The sequence below is a fragment of the Taurulus bubalis genome, assembly GCF_910589615.1.
Source record: "Taurulus bubalis genome assembly, chromosome: 5".
Lineage (NCBI taxonomy): Eukaryota > Metazoa > Chordata > Actinopteri > Perciformes > Cottidae > Taurulus > Taurulus bubalis.
Genome location: NC_136593.1, coordinates 2,400,798 through 2,415,504, shown reverse-complemented (window position 1 = coordinate 2,415,504; position 14,707 = coordinate 2,400,798). Strand labels below are relative to the sequence as shown.

Sequence of the window (14,707 nt, the reverse complement as noted above, 5' to 3'; positions counted from 1 at the left end):
CAGCTGTTAGCCAAATACGGCAATATCAAAGAGTGCAAAGCTGTTTCCACCAGCGCTACGCTGGTGGAAACAGCTTTGCACTCTTTGATATTGCTGAGTACATCGCTGCCTTCCAGTCGCTACGACTGGAAGGCAGCGATGTACTCAGCTGGGTTATCACTCCAAACACCCGGGGCCGGTTAAGAGTGTTCAATTTATGTAGTAAAGCCCATATAATCTGTACGCATCCTCTGACCTTTGACCCTCACATTGGAACAGGAAGAACTCGCCAAAAAAGGTGGAACCTCCGGGAGAGCAACAGAGGAGGATCCCTCTATCAGGATGGACAGAACAAATCGTATAATTAAGACACATTTAATGCATTTGACATACATGATTCATAGAAGCAGAATAATGATGGAAAAAGTACTACTAATAATAACAGCAGCAGTGGATATAGTGGAATAATAATAACCATGAAAGCAACAATAGAATCAGTAATAGTAATAGAAATGTGCACTCGCGGACGCACACCTCCTGGAGGAGATAATTCTGACAATTTCGCACAAATGTCCGGATAAAAATGGTGACGTGAGGACGTTTTTTTTTTTTACATGGATGTAGACGTGGAACTAGAGACCCTGTTTTTTTTATTAAAAACCTATATATATAAAAACCTGGAAAAGTCATGGAGTTTTAAAATGGTTATTTCCAGGCCTGGAAAAGTCCTTGGAAAAAATAAAATCCCAAAAGTGTAGTAAAAGTCGTGTAAATGTGTTATATTCATGTGTTCATGTAAATGTGTTATATTCATGTGTTCATGACGTTCATTTTCGCTGAGTTTGAAATAATGAATATGCTTTTAAAAGAAAGACTCAAAATATAAGCAGGCATACATACAGGCATCTATATAAATGTTTATTCTTTTAATCAAACTATTGTCTCATTCATTTGAGTCATTTAAGGTTTACTGTATGCTTTGTATTCTCATTGTTAGTTTAAATACTACATTTACTCACTTTTTACTGTTTACACCCAGACTTCACTAAATGTTTGTCGTGGACATTTGGTGAAAACTCATGAAACCCACTGGTGATAATCTAGTCCATTGGTATGAACCCTGTATGTAGTATATGTAATATATATATATATATATATATATATATATATATATATATATATATATATATATATATATATATATATAGTCACGGCTACATCCTGCACATGCATAATAAGAATTATCAATAAGTCAGCATCCATACACGATAACCAATAATCTTTTTTTCCACATATTTGCATAGACGTACATCTGTGTCTTGTCATTTTGTAATATTTGCTTTTTGAGAAATAAGTTGTTTCGCAGCGAGGAAGAAGACTTCCAGCTAGTAAACGTAGCGTAAACAACGCAGAATATGTATTTTTAAATTCTGCTTTTCATGTTCTAAGAGGAAGGAAATGCACCCGGCCTGTTTGTTGGAGCTCAAGGAGACACAATGACATGAATAACTCCAGAAGGAGCTTGAGTATTCATTTGTTGTTGTTGTTGTTGTCTGTTAGAAGAAGCACAGAGAGTCTTGTGGAAAAGAAAGAGTCCGCTTTGCGATTGCCGATGCCACCATTAAGCTGCCTGTTTGTTATTGAATTAAATCATTAGGCTGTTTGAAAAGCTGTCGGGAGTCTGAGCGCTCTTTTACTCAGAATGTTTTCCGTGGACTTTCAACACACACACAAACACACACACACACACACACACACACAGATGCATCAGCGCCTCCGAGGACGGCCGCTGTCTCGTTTGCTTACGTTTGCCAGGACAACAGCTCGGGGTGTCGGGGCAACCAGATCCACGGCGTTAATCTAATGATTTTTCCTCTGAATGGAGGGAGGGGTGGGGGAGATAGAAAGAGAGAATGAACAGAGGAGCAGGAGGAGAGACGAGTGTGCGGTGTCGGGTGTGTGATGCACGGCGGTCTGATGACCTTTCGGTTAAACCTGCCGGGTCTTTTTCCAGCCGAGAGCGGCCACGGTTTGGACCGCTGGATGTGAGCTATGATTGCGTGATGTACAGCGAGAATGAATCATGTTAAAGATAAAAGAGTTAACGCCTCGAATGCTATTTGGGGGACGATTCCTCAGAACCTGAGCTCCGACGAGACGAGGAGCTCATTTTCTTTCTGATCGGATCTCGTCCACTTGGTTTTAACGGCAGAGATGAGCTGGAAGGTCACGAGCTGCGAAGGGCGAGCGGCCGAACAGGCGTCTGTACGTTGGGATTATTTATTTATATATATATATATATATATATATGTATATACATATATATACGTATATATATATATATGTATATACGTATATGTATATATATACGTATATATATATATGTATATACGTATATATATATATATATATATATATATATATATATATATATATATACGTATATATATATACGTATATATATATACGTATATACGTATATATATACGTATATATATACGTATATATATATATATATATATATACGTATATACGTATATATATACGTATATACGTATATATATATATATATATACGTGTATATATATATATATATCTGTATATATATATATATATATACGTATATATATATATGTATATACGTATATATATATATATATGTGTATATATATATATGTATATATATATATGTATATATATTTTTAGCTGTACCTGTTTTTGCGGTCATTTGTAGTCTTCCCGTGGAATTTATTCCACGTGGACGGACGGGTCAAACAAAAAACGGTCTTTCCTCCAGGGGAGCGTTGTTCCCGCCACGCGTGAAACAATAATTGAACGTTAATTTCGGTCTTTTAATTTTAGTACTTATTTAACCCAAACCACAACCTTTTCTTCAACCCAACTACGTAGTTTTAGTTGCCTCAACCAAACCAAGTAGTTTTTGTAATACAACAGTTTGTACGATAAATTGTCTGATAAAGTGTCAGCTGGAACTCTTGGTCTGAGCCCAGACATTCTGGAACGCGAAACCCAGAAATTCCGGAAAACAAAATTCCAGAACACATACATTCCAGAACCCGAAGATTGATGAACAAAGACATTCCGTAACCCGAAAATTCCAGAACCCCGTCATTCCGGAACTCAGACATTCTGGAAAACGGACATTCTGGAGCCATGACAATGTCCATGTTCCGTGTTCCGGAATGGTTTTCAGAATTTCTGTGTTCCGTATTGTGGAATGTCAGGGTTCCAGAACCCTGGGTCTTCAGCGCACAAACACAACAAATCCTCCAAGAAAACCTCTGTCACGAGAGGGAGATAACAGTTTAGTCGCCTTCAACTTTCATTCACGCTAAAGATCCAGAAAAACACTTCGCCTTCACAATCAACAGAAATGAAAAGAGAGCACTTTGGTGTGTCGTCCAGTTTGCACTGTAGAGGCTCTCTGAGGCTGTAACATGACCGTAGATCAGTGTTGTTAATGAGGACTTATCTATAAATTGCAAGAAGAGCAACATTGTGTGTAAATGACGATAAAATGTCAACCATGTCAAACATCAACCTTTCATTACCTTGGATCGGTAAACCAGCCGCTTTAAAGAGATACGAGTTTGATGAATCACTTCTGTGCTTTACGCAAGAAAAATGATTGAATACTTTATAGATGAGACCAAATAAATGCGCTCAGGCATTCCTCATTCTTTTCATTTCCTTTCATCATTGAACAAACTCAATCACAATTTTTAGATTTGATTTTTAGATTTGTCTGATTATCTATATTTACAGTTTTGTACCTGTTTTCTTTTGTGTGCTTTTAAGCTTTCTAATTGAAACTGAGGTCTCCTCTACAAGACAGTCGTAGATACACAACCCTGTCTCCTTCACACGCACATTTCATTCATATATTACTTACATGTTTTACCAGTTGAATTGTGGCGAGAAACGTCTTAAACCAAACTACGATCTTCCCCCAACCCAAGAGCTGCGAGCGCCTCGACGTAAATCACCCACTTGTTTGACATTTCAATATGTGTTGGAATTCCAATTTACACGGTGCGGAGTACTGAGGAGCAGTGGGTTACTTATCTACGGGTCACCTGGGGCCCCGAGATCTGAAGAGCTTCCTCTTCTCAGAAACAATCTCATTGTTTTTATGTCCAGCGAGAGACGTGCAATGAAGTAAGCGCCGACTGAGCAGCTCTGCATGACCTTTCATTATTACACCGTAGAGTGAGTGAGTGAGTGAGTGAGTGAGTGAGTGAGAGAGAATGGAGTTAACCCTAAATAAACCTTTGTCATTAATTCCCATATCTTGGAGTGAGACAAATTTACTTTTTGGTTCCAGTCTTTCGGATGTTTTGTGATTCTTCTCAAATGGAAAAGAAATAAACGTTTTCCTTTTTTATCATGAAGCCAATAATAATTTTAAAAACATAAAATTGACAGAGAGGCAGACCCCGTTTCTGGTCTTTATGCCGGCTGTAGCTCCATATTTATCATACAATCCCAACATCAAACTGCTGTCTGCAGTAATGAATCCAATGCCCGTCAGGAAGGGATATCTCCACATAATCCAGTGGATGTTATGATGATTCTTCTGTTTTGAGAGGACGAGCACACTGTATTTGTGCAAGGATCTGATTCAATGACTTTTAGGTTTTTGAGCGAGATGTACCACGCTTTGTGCTCTCTTGAAATCCAAACATTTGGTCTTTTTGCAGTTAAGAACGAACTTAAGGTCGATGGAAGTGGCCTCAATTAAAACCAGACTGTTATCTGAAGAAGGACTGGTTCGTGTACAGGATGTTATCATCAGCGTAAAGATGAACATTAAAAGACAATCTGTTGAAAAATATGATTTGTGTGTAGAGAAAACATCAAGAGGCCTAGTATTGATCCCTGGTGGACACCTCTCTGCCAAGAAAGGTCAAACTAATAAGGAAGCTGGTAGTTGAACACAAAAAACGCCTGTGTTCAGCAGTCTTGTAGCCAATCAAAGCTCTTGACAACATAGATTTTACTTCATACGTTGTCTTGTTTTCTTTCTTTTTTTATTGAACAAACAAATATATATATATTTAGAAATCAATACAACACAGGACAAAAACAAATCCTGACTCAAAGTGATGAGATTATTATTATTAACGATACAGAACAATCTGAATGGTTCATATTTAAGCAATCCAGCCAATCAGATGTAAATTAATTTACAAAATAACCAATTTCAACAAGCAAAAACTGCATTAATTTAATCCTGTAAATATATATGCATACTGTTGTTTTATTCTTTAACCCCAAAACATACGGCATAGGTCAATCAAATGAGTCTGTGACTGTCAAAGTCAGGGTAAAGAAAAAAAACACATAATCATCTGTGTATAAGTATAACACGTCGCTCAGTTTGGGTAAAAAAAAAAAAACATGAGGAAATGCATGTCCCTGTTAATGAGTCTTCTATCAGAGGTGTTTCATTAAATTATATCCGTGACAAATCCAGACAGCTCAACCGTAAAGTCAGACAATTTCTCTCCCGCCTTGCTGCTGTCGGCGCTAACAAACTGAGGAGCTGTAAAACTGTTCAGGTCTGACGGGGTGATGAGCCCCTCAGGGGAAAGTCCTGTCGCCTCTCCGGTTCACTTTATACAACTCAGACTTTGTGCACTAGACGGCAACAGAAGCTCCTTCCTGCCAGCTGCAACCCAGCAGCCGGAATTTTGACTGAAAGTCAACGTTTAATTTTGGTTTCACACGGGATGCAAAGTCTCCCGGCTTTCTCAAACGTTAAGCTCTGTTTAAGCCAACGTAACTTAAATAGCATGCAACTCATCAATAACTGTGGCTTGATATACTACGCCCCTCCCCCCTGGCTAGGAATGTAAAAACTTTGCCAGAAGCGTACAATGCCAAAAGCACAGACCCGCATCCGGACCGCCCCATGCCTCTCCAACGCGCTGTCCAACTCCCATCATGTCAAACACGGCAGCTCCGTCAGGCCTCTTAAGCTTCAATCGGTGACGAACCAACATGTTTAGTTTAAGGCAACAAAAACACTTGGTTAGGTTCAGGAAAAGCTCACCGTTTCGATGAAATAAGAACGTTTTTTTCGCAGTTAAGTCGGCTTCTTTACGTACGAGATGTTACGTAACTTAAAATAAGACGACGGCGACGACAAATGGTGGCTTCCTGGGTGAACGTCACATGACTTCCTCCTTCCTACGCCCACCGACCGAGCCGAATACTTGATAACTTCACTCCCAGACTCCCAACTAAACCTGACAAATTTAAGATTTTGTTCATTCTTCCACAAAGTTATTCACTGCTTTGGAAATCCTTTCTCACTCAGTCAAAAACACTCTGACTGATACGACACAGGTTTAGAGGCAGTGCCAGCGTCGGGTCCTGGGTTCTTGTTACGGGGTGGGGTACGAAAAAGGACCCAAACGCCAAAGCAACAGTTCCAAAGAGTATTTAATTCAAGAACTCAAAGGAGATGAAGGAAAACAGGAATCACATAAAAACGGACAGGAACAAGAATCACAAAACCAGGGATCCGACGGGACAAACACAGTACGATCCCACCCTGGGGCACAAGACAAACAGGGTTTAAATACACAGGGGAGGGGCAGGTGATTAGACACAATCAGCAGACAGGGCAGACAATCAGAGGGGCAGGAAGTGCAGGGACCTTCAAAATAAAAGTTCTACTACCACGCCCCCGGTGCTCAGCAGAAGAGTAAAATAAGCAGAAACTCTCTATTTTAGTATTTGTTGTTCTGGCTGTTTTGTGTGATTAACCCAACAAACCGTGTTTCTGAACGCCGTCGCCCTGATCTGGAATAATCCGACCAGATGGCGAGGTCGTCCGTATCCAACAGAAACAAACGTGGCAGATGGACAGTCAACACTTTTATTAGCTGTTTTTCTATGGAAGGAAGGTACCGCATTTTTTCTTTTTACAAATGTCCATCTGTGGGGAAAATATCTCCAGATGTCTTCAGCTGCTGGAAAGGTTTCTCCATCGTCTACAGATGATTAACCGTGGATGTGAAGACGTTTGAGTCGTGTGGGTTGGAGTCACACCTGGTGTGATTGAGGACGTGGAGGTTGCGTGGGAGACATTCGTATCGGACCGCTAGCCGTCCGTCTCTGATAATTCGAACCGTCAGCGTTGAGAAGCCCAGCAATGAAAGACATTTAATTAGATGTTCTTTGATTTGCACGTGGTGACGTTATGAAGGTTTGATTGATGCTTTTGATGCTGCAGCAGCAAGAAATGTGCTTCCTGGTCGGTATATCTGAAGGGTCTGTACTAGTTCCCTTCTTCTTTATTATACGAGTGACCTTCATCTGGTTCCTGCCCACTCGGCTCTGGATGTGACGGCTGCAGCCGGACAGAAGCACTCAGGAGAACATGCAGTTTGACCTGCGCAGGGTTTTCTTTCTACTTCTTTTTTTGTACAGACACTTTGAACCTTCCTGACTCAGCCACACACACACACACACACACACACACACACACACACACACACACACACACACACACACACACTGGCTGCCTTTATCCAATCGCCCGGAAAAGTCATGAGCTTCTGCTGCCATTCATTCTCAGTTTTACCTTCAGCTTTGCACCGGATTCACCTCTATCTTTTCACTCTTGACGCTACCTACATTACCCACAATGCACCGCTCTCGCTTTCTTACAGCTGTGTGGTAGATTGTGCTGTGCTGTGGTAGTTGCAGCTAAAGAGGTTTGGTACACTCGCGTCTTTCTAAATCTCCCAAAACCTCCAGATTTGTATGTTTTCAGGTCGTCCGGCCGGTTCTTTCTCGTAAAACGTGGAATCTCGACAGCGTCTCGCGCAATTTTTAAAAAATTTGGCACAAACGTCCACTTCCACCTCCGCTCGAGGTTGAACTGATTTTTTCTCTTCAGCCCAAACCGACATCCCAAGAAACATCCCTTGAAGTGACCCGTCTTCACACAGCTCCGTCACAGAGACACCAAAGGGGATTCTACTACGTTTAACTCAGCTTAAGAACCAGCAAACATCAAACAGCTGGAGAATCTCTGGGGTTCAGTTTGAATTCATGACCAAATACCGATCAGCCTCGGTGAGAGAACGTTAACGCGCCAAACTAAGAGGCATTGGCGTTAAGGTCAATGCATGTGCTGGTCGAATATGAGGATGTATTGCTTCATCACAGGGAACTGAACCTGTGTGACGTCACCATGAACTCTGAGAACGTTGTACATTTCGTGGACTTAAACTATGTGAATGATAACTGACGGATTAATGGATGCAGTTACAGACCTCGTTTAGGTTTAATTTGTTTAATCCTGGCATGATTCCGTATTTAAAACACGCCTCTCCTCCTCATCATCATCCTCATCATCATCGTACCCCACTGTCATCTGTTGATGTTTGCCCTCCTCTCCTTCCCAAGCTGCCACACTCAGTTATTTTTGGCGCCCGTCGGCTCGCCCTGAGACCAGACACATATTCCTCTCCACGCGGGTATTTCAGGATTCAGATGACCGCCGGCTCCCTGAGCGCCAACCAATCACATCGCCCCGTTGCTCCTCTGAGCCCTCCTACTCTCAAACCATCGGGACTCTGTTTTTTGGCTCAAACATGCACATGTGCAGCCTGCAGGGTGAACACACACACACAGACACAGACACACACACACACACACACACACACACACACACACACACACACTCACAGACACACTCATATTAATCCTGGCCCCTCTCGCTGCTTGTGACAGATTTCATTGTCATATTTATTTGTATTCCTGCACTCGGCTGTGTTTCTGAACTCGGCTGTGACCGAACGCCTGGGGAGACTTTTTTTATCTATTTAAAATTTGGCACAAACATCGACTTTAACTCAGAGATGAACTGATTGGGATTTGGTGGTCGAAGATCACCGTGACCTCACAAAACACATTTTGGGCCGAAATCCAAGACTTCAGTTTATAATTGCCTGCGGCGACAACACTGCTGCTGAGGTCGTAACTGCTGTCTGTTTGTGCTTTCAGTTTCATTCGGGCCGAACCAAGTGCCTCTTCATGAATGTAACTGACTGGATGTACTGAGTGTGTGTGGACATTCTGCTCCCAGTGGTCTTTTTGTGCGTCTGTGTGGTCGTTTTGACTCATTGTGCTCGTTTTTGAGACGAGACTAGAAACGACCAAAAAGAGACTCAAAAAGACCACAAAGACTAAAAAAGACCACAAAGAGACTCAAAAAGACCACAAAGACTCAAAAAGACCACAAAGATACTCAAAAAGACCACAAAGACTAGACACGACCACAAAGATACTCAAAAAGACCACAAAGACTAGAAACGACCACAAAGAGACTCAAAAAGACCACAAAGAGACTAGTCTTTATTGTCGTCTTTTCTGAGTCTCTTTGTGGTCTTTTCTAGTGTTTATGGTCTTTTTTTAAGTCTCTTTGTGGTTGTTTCTAGTCTTTATTGTTGTTTTTGAGTATCTTTTTGGTCATTTTTAAGTCTCTTTGTTGTCGTTTCGGAGTCTTTGTGGTCGTTTCTAGTGTTTATGGTTGTTTTTAAGTCTCTTTGTGGTCGTTTTGAGTCTCTTTATGGATGTGTTTCAGTCTCTTTGTGGTCATCTTTAACTCTCTTTGACTCCCTCTGTGGTTGTTTTGTTTCTTGCGGTCCTTTTTTAGTCTCTTTGTGGTTGTTTTTTGGTCTCTCTGTGGTCATTTCGTTTGGTCTCTCTGTGGTCATTTCGTTTGGTCTCTCTGTGGTCATTTCGTTTGGTCTCTTTGTGGTTGTTTTTCAGTCTCTTTGCGGTCATTTTTTGGGTCTCTTTGTGGTCGTTTTTAAGTCTCTTTGTGGTCATCTTTGACTCTCTTTGACTCCCTCTGTGGTTGTTTTGTGTCTTGTGGTCGTGTTTTAGTCTCTTTGTGGTCATTTGTTTACTTTTTTGTGGTCAAAGTGTGTCTCTTAGTCGTTTGGAGTCTTTTGGGTTGTTGTGTGAGTCCATGCATTCACAGTGTACAGATGACGGTTCTGCTTCGGGGGAAATGTGACTCACTTGATCTCCCTCCTCTGACGTGTTGTCTGTGCACACACTGATGAAACAGCAGCGCCTGGATTCCTCACCTTTACGGAAATACCAGATGTAAACAAATTGAATGTTGCTTTTAAATATATGAATGAAGCGTTGGACTACTTGGTTCAGCCCTAGTTCCTGAATGTGTGTGTTTTGAAATGAATGACATGTTCACTGTGCTCCAATAACTCAACTCATCATTCAGTTTGTGGTTGTTTTGTGTGTCTTTGTGGTCGCTCATGTGTTCTCTGTGTCCAGATGACAGTTCTGCCTCAGGGAGATGTTGCTCACTTGATCTCCCTCCTTTGTGTGTTGGTCTGTGTGCACACTGATGAAACAACCTGCCGACGTGAACGTCACCTCCTGCTGCTTTCATCTGCACTGGCCTTTAGATCTTTGTTGTATTCCCCATCTGCCTCTTCGGCCTTCACTCTCTCATCCTTTCTGTCCCTCGGTCTCTTGTTTCATCTTCATCCTTCACTCTCTCATCCTTTCTGTCCCTCGGTCTCTTGTTTCATCTTCATCCTTCACTCTCTCATCCTTTCTGTCCCTCGGTCTCTTGTTTCATCTTCATCCTTCACTCTCTCATCCTTTCTGTCCCTCGGTCTCTTGTTTCATCCTCGGCCTTCACTCTCTCATCCTTTCTGTCTCCCACTTCCTCTTTGAACTCTGTTTGACTTTTGAATCTTAAACACATTTTTGGGTGGAAAGGATAAAAGGCTGACAGAGTTTTGAATTCTGCGAGTTCACATTTCATCCAGTTGACAGCTGGATTTGGGGGCAAATAATATAAATTCATACATACAAACATATTCTGTTTATTATCTCAAACGAAACTGCAGCAAATATTCACATTTGAGATGCTGGAAACAATAATTTTGTAGCTTGATTGAAAACGAAAAGGATTGCTGATTGATGTTTAATATATTTACTTTCCAGGTTATGGATTTTCTTTTCTTTTTAACCTTTATGTTTCCAGGATATCCCCATTGAGGTTTAAAATATCTTCACAAGTGAGTCTCGGCCAAGTTGGCAGCATTAAAGTGTCGCATTAAAACACAAATAACAGACTTTCAAAAAAAGAAATGTCACATAAAACAGTCAAGTCTGATGAGAAGTACATTTTAATCATTTCTTATCCTTTAAAAGACAGATCCAAACATAATAGTGTCATAAATAAAATAGGACCCAATATGGACCCTTGAGGGACACCGTTTTGTAAATTAAAAATTTGATTATTTGAGTCTTTGTGTTCGTGATGATTTCGAGTCGTTTCGAGTCTTTGTGATGATTTCAAGTCTTCATGATCATTTTGAGTCGTTGTGATCGTTTCGAGTCTTTGTGATTGCTTCGAGTCGCTTCGTGTCTTTCTGCTCGTTTCGAGTATCCGTGATAATTTGGAGTCGTTGTGGTCGTTTCGAGTTTTGATTATTTGAGTCTTTGTGCTCGTTTCAAGTGTTCATGATCATTTCGAGTCGTTTCGAGTCTTTGTGATGATTTCAAGTCTTCATGATCGTTTCGAGTCTTTGGTCGTTTTAAGTCTTTGTGGGGGTTTTTGAGTCTTCGTGGTCGTTTAAGTCTTCATGATCATTTTGAGTCTTTGTGATCGTTTCGAGTCTTCGTGGTGGTTTTTGAGTCTCTGGTGGTTTTCCGGGTGGTTTCAGGAGAGACGTCGGTCCACAGTGAAACACCTGAACTGCATGAAGACAGTTAAATCTCTTCGTCTTCAACCTCTAGTCATCCTTTAATGTTGTCTAGTATAATAATAATATTCCATGAGGGCTCAATCAATGGTTTCACCTGTAATTTAAATGTAATTATGCTCTTTTCCTTCCTGCAGCAGCTTGACAGCTTGTGCTGTGGGTGGTGAAGAGTGACGGGGAGGACAAGGAAAGGTGGTGCTTTATATGGAGGAGGGCTGAAGAAGAGAATGCGGAGAGGGTACAATAGACAGGAGGACAGGGAAAGTCAAAGATGGAACGTTTCATAAAAAGCATCTAAAGCTCCTTTCAGACCCGAACCGGAAACTAATTAAACCCGATCATTGTATATTCATAAACTATGAAACTATGTCAAAGTTGTTTCAGAGATTCTCCTCAGGTCAGATCAGCTTGTGAAAGATATTTTCCCTTTACGATGTAGAAAAGCAACAGAAAAAAGGTCCTAGACTTAAATAAACATAATTAAATACAATAAAATAAATAATCAAAACAGTAATTTCAGTATCAATAGTTTAGCTAGTAGCGAGTATAAATGCTAACCTTTACATACATGCACATCTACACGACAAATACATATACATCTACATATGCATATGCATCTACATAGACATATCCATAACTATATACATATACATCTACATATACATATGCATAGATATATACATATGCATGTACATATGTAAATGTATATAGTTATGTAGATGCATATACATATGCATCTACATATACATAACCGTCTACATATGCATTACATATCTCCCTTCCCACATGTGTATACTTGTACACATGCGCTCCACAAGGAGGATTAAAGGAGGAGGGATGGGAGGACTGAGTGACTAAATTAAGTACCATTAAATGATATGCAGTAAATAAATAAAACAACTAAAGTAAGAGAAAAGCAGTATCTACTGTCATGTGTATACTTGCAGTCATGTCTCCATTGCATGAAGCTGCTTTAGTCTCAGCTGGTTGCTGTTGTGCGTCCTTCCAGTCCACAGTTATGATTTTCCTGGCATCATTAAAAGAATAGCAGAGTCTCTCTCCACATTGTCACCGTTCTCTGAGCAGCGCAGGAATCCATGCGAATGCAGTTAACCCTCAACATGCCGTAATGTGTCGGGCGCTCAACAGCAGGAAGCAGAACTCTGAAGCGCTTCAAGGGGAAACTGGTGTGAAAATGTATTTAAACGCACAGGACGCAGGTTTTATTTAGTGTTATTTATATTGTTAATTCATTTAATCTGGTGTTTGTTATCCTGTGTTCCACACACTTGGCCTCCCAACGGGCAGAATTAAGGAAACAAACAGAGCGCTGCAGGAAGGAGTCCGAAAATATGGAAATGACTTCCTGTTGTGCAACGACACAAGATTAAGAGTTAAGGTTTATTTTACTACGACCAAGTAGGTCAGTGAATGCACCTTCTGTCTGAGGATGAAGTGAAACATCTCATTGTTCCTCTTGTCGAGGAAACCAGTGAAGCCAACTTCCATGTTGGATTAGGAGGAGGAGAAAGAGTAGGGGTGACGAAAGGAGAGAGAGTAGGAGTAAAGGAAGAAAAGAACGAGCAGAGAGGGAGAAGGAAAGAGAGTAGGGGCGAAGGGGAGAGGAAGGAGGAGGAGAGAGAAAGTAAGGGCGGACGAGGAGGAGGAGGAGGAGGAGGAGGAGGGAGTAGAGAGTAGAGGAAAAGGAGAGAGGGAAGAGGAGGAGAGGGAGTAGAGGAAAAGGAGAGAGAGGGAGCAGAGGAAAAGGAGAGAGGGAGTAGAGGTAAAGGAAGAAAAGAACGAGGAGAGAGTGAAGGGATGGGGAGAAAGGGAGGAGGAGAAGGAAAGTAGAGGACAAGGAGAGAGAGAGGAGGAGGAGAGGGAGTAGAGGACAAGGAGAGAGGGAAGAGGAGGAGAGGGAGTAGAGGACAAGGAGAGAGGGAGTAGAGGTAAAGGAAGAAAAGAACGAGGAGAGAGTGAAGGGATGGGGAGAGAGGGAAGAGGAGAAGGAAAGTAGGGGTGGAGGAGGAGGAGAAGGGAGTAGAGGAAAAGGAGAGAGGGAAGAGGAGGAGAGGGAGTAGAGGACAAGGAGAGAGAGAGGAGGAGGAGAGGGAGTAGAGGACAAGGAGAGAGGGAGGAGGAGGAGAGGGAGTAGAGGACAAGGAGAGAGGGAGTAGAGGACAAGGAGAAAACGAGGAGGAGGAGAGGGAGTAGAGGAAAAGGAGGGAGGATAGAAAAAGGAGAGAGAGGGTGAGTAACTGAAATTGAAGAAAGGTTGTGAAGTAAAAACATATGAAGTGAACAGATTGAAGAAAAGTGACGAGAAAAACAGAGTCAAGAGCAGGTGTGATGATGATGATGATGATGATGATGATGATGCTCCCCATGACACTAGAAAGGTGTTTTTCTCGACGCCTGTGGTGTTAACCCAGACCTCCCATGATGCACTGGGGCCAAAGATAGCAATAGAGAAGTCGGTTAAAAGATGGCCGCTTCCTCCTTTGATAGCGAGGAGGTTCAAGCATGTCAAACACAAACCTGCAGTGTCTTTGCCTCTACAAGATGAGCAGATGTAACTCATTATTCGCTAGCTGTTTCCCTCCGTTTCCAGTCTTTATGCTAAGCTACGCTAACATGCTGAAAGAGGAGAGGATTTCACCAAATGTTGAACTGTCCCTTTATTATTATTATTGTTGTTATTGTAAAAAAAACTCATCCTGACAGCTCACCTGTTCTCTCTCTTCTTTCTTCTGTTCTCTCTCTTCTTTCTTCTTCTCTCTCTTCTTTCTTCTTCTCTCTCTTCTTTCTTCTTCTCTCTCTTCTTTCTTCTTCTCTCTCTTCTTTCTTCTGTTCTCTCTCTTCTTTCTTCTTCTCTCTCTTCTTTCTTCTGTTCTCTCTTCTTTCTTCTGTTCTCTCTCTTCTTTCTTCTGTTCTCTCTC

General features: G+C 41.4%; 1 protein-coding gene across 1 annotated transcript in view; it reads left to right on the top strand.

Moving 5' to 3' along the window:
* rnf123 (ring finger protein 123) overlaps positions 1 to 14,707 on the top strand; it is a 95,046-nt gene that overhangs the window by 76,654 nt on the left and 3,685 nt on the right. The gene's annotated exons all lie outside the window — the stretch shown is intronic.